Below are 6,459 nucleotides of genomic sequence, written 5' to 3'. Positions count from 1 at the left end.
AGAAGATGGGCTACCTTTCAAAAAAGATAAAATTAATGTCCTTCCAGAGGAGATAGAGGGAAAGATTTTATTTTTAACAGATTTAAAGGACACCATACAAATAAGGAAAAACAAAACATCTGGAAGGACATGTTGCAAATTAACTGCAACCGTGTTCAAAGATCAGGGAAGGAGGACCGCTAGAAATGCCCAATCCATGGCTGGTTTTCGTGCACGTCAGCAAGTCATTGACAGATTTTTTTGAATTCATCCCTATTTTGCCCGGTCTTTAAAGCATATTTCCCAGATGACATATTTATAATTTTTTTTTTTTGTTCATTCGTTTAATTTAGATGTGTATTTCTATTTTTTCTTCCCTTTTTAATTATTTAATTTATTCATTTAAACAAAACACGAGTACAACAAAGTGTACAATCAAAACCTATATATTACAGGCTACTTGCGTTGCAATGTAATCTATTGAATCTAGATAAAAGTGTAATCTGCCGGTTGTCCTGCAGGTGACCTCATAACTCTGTCTTCTTACGATGCACTCGGGGATGTACGACTACTCCAGAGCACTCGTAGATCTACGAAGATTTTCAAGTGCTACTTAAGTTACGATGCTTTTGGGAAACAGAACGTAATATTAAGATCATTTTTACGATCAATTTAGGCTTACGATGCTTTTGGGAAACGCAGCCCTGAACTCCTCTTGATTAAAGCACAGGGTGATGGGTTGCCAGACTTATACGGGATGTCCCATACAGTATACGCACCTCATATCAAACCATTGTACTGTAGCATTTTGGAGAAATGTCCCATTATTCGACTTCAGAGGCCGATAAATTCCTCATTTCTAATAAGTAGAAAAAAATAATGGTCAGTTCTTATAGGGGACGTCCCATACAGTATACACACCTCATATCAAACAATTTTACCGTAGCATTTTGGAGAAATGTCACATTATTCAACTTCAGAGGCCTATAAATACCTCATTTCTAATAAGTAGAAAAAATTAATGGCCAATTCTTATACGGGACGTCCCATACAGTATACGCACCTCGTATCAAACCATTTTACTGTAGCATTTTGGAGAAATCTCCCATTATTCGACTTCAGAGGCCTAAAATTCCTAATTTCTAATAAGTAGAAAAAAAAAAATAATGATCAGTTCTTATACGGGACGTCCCATACAGTATACACACCTCATGTCAAACCATTTTACTGTAGCATTTTGGAGAAATGTTACATTATTCTACTTCAGAGGCCTATAAATTCCTCATTTCTAATAAGTAGAAAAAACTAACAGTCAGTTCTTATACGGGACGTCCCATACAGTACACACACCTCATATCAAACCATTTTACTGCAGCATTTTGGAGAAATGTTACATTACTCGATTTCAGAGGCCTATAAATACCTAATTTCTAATAAGTAGAAAAAACTAATGGCCAATTTTTATAGGGGACGTCCCAGACAGTACACACACCTAATATCAATAAAAAAAAAACAAGATGGCCACCGTGGTGTGAGTTTGTGCTACAAGCTGCAGTCTGCTGCCTCAACAATTCGCTTATTAAGATCAACGTGACATACATCTTTCCTTTCTGTGCAATGGTCTACTAGTGGCTTAGTAAGTAAGTCAAACTAAACCAATCGTCAACTCTAAAACCTGGTCTATATCCTGGATTATATCTTTCTTTGCTGAGTAAGTGGAAAGAGTTTTGCCTCTCAATGGGTGACAAGGCAATTACTCTCCAAAGTATTCTGGACATGATGCATCAAATGAAGCTTGATATGATGTCACACATGGATGCCAAAATTGACTCAATTGGAGCTAATTTGATGAAAATAGATGGATCACTTCAAATGTTTGGAGAGCAAGTTATTGAGCTTGAGCAGAGAGTCAGCTCAAATGAGGATAATATAACAGACCTGGCTAAACGTGTGAAAGTGCTTGAAAAGGAAAACAATGACCTGAAAGCATGGGCTGAGGATGCTGAAAACCGAAGCAGACGCTTGAATCTACGATTCATTGGCATTCCAGAGAGGGCCGAGGCTAGAGACATCCTTGGCTTCATGAGACAGCTGATCCCTCAACTCCTAGGTGATGGGAATTTCCCCACTCCTCTGGTGATTGAGCGCTGCCACCGTACAGGTATCCAAAACAACACCAGAGTCAAGGGGCCAAGGCCGATCTTGGTAAAGTTTCATTACTTCCAGGATAAGCTAAATATAATGAAATTATCCAGGGAGAAGAAGGAGCCTCTACAGTATAAAGGATCGCGTGTCTTTATCTATCCGGATTTCTCCACAGGCTTGGTTCAGAGGCGCAGAGGGTTTGACGCGATTAAGAAAAAGCTCCGTGATCGGGACATTAAATATGCATTGATCTATCCTTGCACACTGAGAGTTGCCGTTGCTGGTAAGACACAATTTTTTTCGTACACATGAGGAAGCTGAGGAATTTTTTGATGAACTCTCTGCTATGAACTCCTCCGGTGACTCTGATATGACAACTTAAAGTTATAGCGATCAAACTATTTGCTTCTGCTGATGGACTATCTTGCTAGCCGATGGACTATCTAACTATTTAGCCTGCCGGAGTGGCATTCAAATTACTATTTATCATTCGTGTTGTTACTTGCTTAAATGCGGTTGAGTGGCTGCTTTTCATTTATTTTTTGTTTCCTTATTCTTTGTAAATCAATGCTGGGAGCTTGATTATGACTTGTGAACAACCACAATTGTTTGTCATATAATATAATATGATTCAATTGCCGTAAAATAGCGAAACGTTAAAAGACTGTTTTTTTTGTTTTGTTTTTGTTTTGTTTTTTTAATATATTATTATTATTATTATTATTTAACACATTAAATAGTATAGCATAGTCTCCTTTTGTATTTTCTTATTTCGATCTTTAGCACTATACTATACTATTGATAGGCCTAGGTTCTTTTATTTTCGATGATTTCATTCAGTATTAATTATGCTACTATGCTATAGCTTTAATAGACCTAGAACTTTTATTTTATACATTAATGGGGCAGGCAGTCAGAGCTGTGAACTCTGTTCACACTTATGTATATATTTTCTTTGTGTGTGTGTGTGTGTGTGTGTGTGTGTGTGTGTGTTTGGGTGTGTGTATGCGTGTGTGTGTGTGTGTTTTTTTTTTTTTTTTTTTTTGGTCTCCTATTGCCCTTCTCTTCATCTGCCCTACTATACTATAATCTGCGTTGTTGCTTTATATGCAGTTTTGCTGACACGTATGTATCCTTATTTATGAGTAATGACTTCCAACACTAAAGGTTTACTAGTTATTCACTTGAATATTAGGAGTTTGCCATCCAAAATTGATTTATTAAAAGTTTGGCTCACTTACAATAAACCACATATAATTACTCTCTCTGAAACCTGGTTAAACAGTGATATTTCTGATGATGAAATCAAACTTGATAACTATGTTTTATTCAGGAAAGACAGGGGCACAAGAGGTGGGGGCCTTCTAACTTATGTATCTTCAAATTTGACTGCAGAACTTGTAGTGCCAAGTGTGAATCCTCAGCACTTTATCATAGGAAATATTTATAAACCTCCAAATGCTCCAGCTGAAACCACTGAAATAACTCTTTAAACGGTGCTAATGAGAAAATTATATTGGGGGATTTTAACTCTAATTGGTTAGCTCATTCTTCTAATAAAGACCGCAATCTCTTTAACAGCATACATTTAACTCAACTTATAACTGAACCTACCAGAGTTGGTCATAGCTCTTCTTCCTTGATCGACTGGATTCTAGTTTCTCATCCTGATAGAATTTTAAAATCTGGGGTATTATCTGATTCTCTTAGTGACCATTCTATAGTTTTTTGCATCTGGAAAATTAAAATGCCTAATCTTCCTCCTAAATTAATCAGAGTAAGAAAATCAAATAATTTTATTCCTGAACATATATTTCTCTGGTGTGTGAGGCAAATAGACCTACCTTATACACTGTGTTTCGGTTAATTTGACTCACGAGACGAGCTCCAGGCGTCGGCGTCGTGTCCTGATTATCTATTGTCCGTTATATATTACTTCTTATTTATTAAATCCAGGCAATTGGTCGATGAAACATTTATTATAATTAAGATACAATTAATACATAAACGAAAATCACCTTAATGAAAAGATATGCTTTATGTTTGATGTGAAAGTTTTAAAGCAGTCTTTCAGTGCCGCTATCAGAGTGGTCAAGTCCGTAACGGGAACTGTCGCGTAACATGATAGGCTACATCCATCATAATACCAGAGAATAGCTGTGTCTGAAATCGCTCCCTATCCACTATATAGTTCACTATATCGGGTGTCGGCCATTTTGTAGTGGTGTCCAAATTCTGAGTGAACGACATCATTCCCTACATTCATTCACTACTTTTTCAGCTCCAGCTGAAACCACTGAATGTATTCTGTCTACCGTTAACTCTTTAAACGGTGCTAATGAGAAAATTATATTGGGGGATTTTAACTCTAATTGGTTAGCTCATTCTTCTAATAAAGACCGCAATCTCTTTAACAGCATACATTTAACTCAACTTATAACTGAACCTACAAGAGTTGGTCATAGCTCTTCTTCCTTGATCGACTAGATTCTAGTTTCTCATCCTGATAGAATTTTAAAATCTGGGGTATTATCTGATTCTCTTAGTGACCATTCTATAGTTTTTTGCATCTGGAAAATTAAAATGCCTAATCTTCCTCCTAAATTAATCAGAGTGAGAAAATCAAATAATTTTATTCCTGAACATTTTATTCAAGATATAATAAACATAAATTGGGAGAGATTTCAGTTAATTCCATCTGTTGAAGATGCGTGGAACTACTTTTACACTGAATTTGTTGAGATAATAGATAAACATGCTCCTTGGACATCAATTAGAGTTAAGGGTAGACACTTGCATGGATCAAATGAGATCTCATATGCTTATTAAAACAAATAAGAGTAAACACATAAGAGTAAATAATGATACTATCAGTGAACCTTTATTAATTGCAGAAGCTTTCAGTCAGCACTTCTCTACGATTGGCAGTTCTTCCTCCTTTACCTCTCACTTGGATTCTTTTGTGACCCTGAACAGGTGCAATAGTTCCTTTTGCTTTCATACTGTTACTCAGCAGGTTATTGATGGTATAAACTCTGGATGCAGTGCTGGCCCAGATGGGCTGGAGATTAAGTTTTATAAACTTGCCTCTTGTGTTCTATCATTTCCACTGGCTGAATTATTTAATTTATCATTGGCAACTTGTGAAATACCCAATTCATGGAAATGCGCCAGAGTAATTCCTCTTCATAAAGGAGGTGATACAGATATTAATAATTACAGACCTATCTCAATTATCAATTGTGTAGCAAAAATATTTGAAAAACTAATTTTTAACCAACTTTCTCAATATCTCAATGTTCAAAATCTATTATCTCCACATCAATCAGGTTTTCGATCAAACTTTTCAACCACCACTGCTCTTCTAAAATTCACAAATGACATATTGTCAGCATCAGACAGTAATATGCCAACAGGAGCTATATTTATTGATCTTACCAAAGCATTTGATATGGTTGATCATTACCTTCTTTTGGATAAATTGTATGCTATTGGACTCTCTTCTGACTCCTTATTATTCTTTAATTCTTTTCTTCATCACAGAAGTCAGTGTGTTACTATCCAAGGCAGTCAGTCAAGCTTCAAAATGATAGATAAAGGTGTTCCACAAGGTTCAGCTCTAGGTCCTCTTTTATTTTCTATTTTTATTAATGATTTACCGCAAATTTGTTCAAACAGTTCAATTCATCTATACGCAGATGACACTGCATTATACTTTTCCAGCTCTGACATTCTACAAATTCAACATTCTTTACAATTGGACTTCAACTTAGTGCAGAAATGTTTTTTCTCCAATAAACTTTTATTGAACAGGAGCAAATCTAAAAGTATGTTGTTTTGCACTCGACGTAGTTCGTTACATTTATTGAATAATTGGTCAATTAGTTTACAGGATGGAACAACTTTATCAAAAGTTGAAGAATTTAAATATCTGGGTCTCTGGCTTGATACTCAGCTTTCCTTCAAACCTCATATTAACTCTATTTGTAAGAAAGTATATGGGCAATTGAAGTCACTTTATCGCTCTGCTGATTGCTTTTCACAACAGGTTCGCAAAAGAATTATTACTCATTTAATATTCCCAATACTTGACTATGCGGATGCCATTTATGGGAACACCACTGACTTAAATCTTCAACCTATTTCTGTTCTATATAATAGTCTTTGTAGATTTGTGCTCCGATGTCCTTACAGAACTCACCACTGTCAATTGTATGAGTCTTTGAACTGGCTGTTACCCAAGTCAAGGAGGCAATTTCATTGGTCATTACTTATTTTTAAATGTATTCATTTTAATTTCCCTTCATACTTGAAATATTACCTAATTCCTTTCAA

General features: G+C 35.8%; 1 protein-coding gene across 2 annotated transcripts in view; it reads left to right on the top strand.

Annotated features, from left to right (window-relative positions):
• Window positions 1-6,459, top strand: part of LOC120472238 (transmembrane protein 272) — a 63,698-nt gene that overhangs the window by 24,391 nt on the left and 32,848 nt on the right. The window lies entirely within an intron of this gene.

The sequence above is a fragment of the Pimephales promelas genome, chromosome 4, assembly GCF_988280905.1.
Source record: "Pimephales promelas chromosome 4, fPimPro1.hap1.1, whole genome shotgun sequence".
Taxonomy (NCBI): domain Eukaryota; kingdom Metazoa; phylum Chordata; class Actinopteri; order Cypriniformes; family Leuciscidae; genus Pimephales; species Pimephales promelas.
Note: the sequence above shows the minus strand (reverse complement) of the source record. Positions and strands in the feature narration are given on the sequence as shown.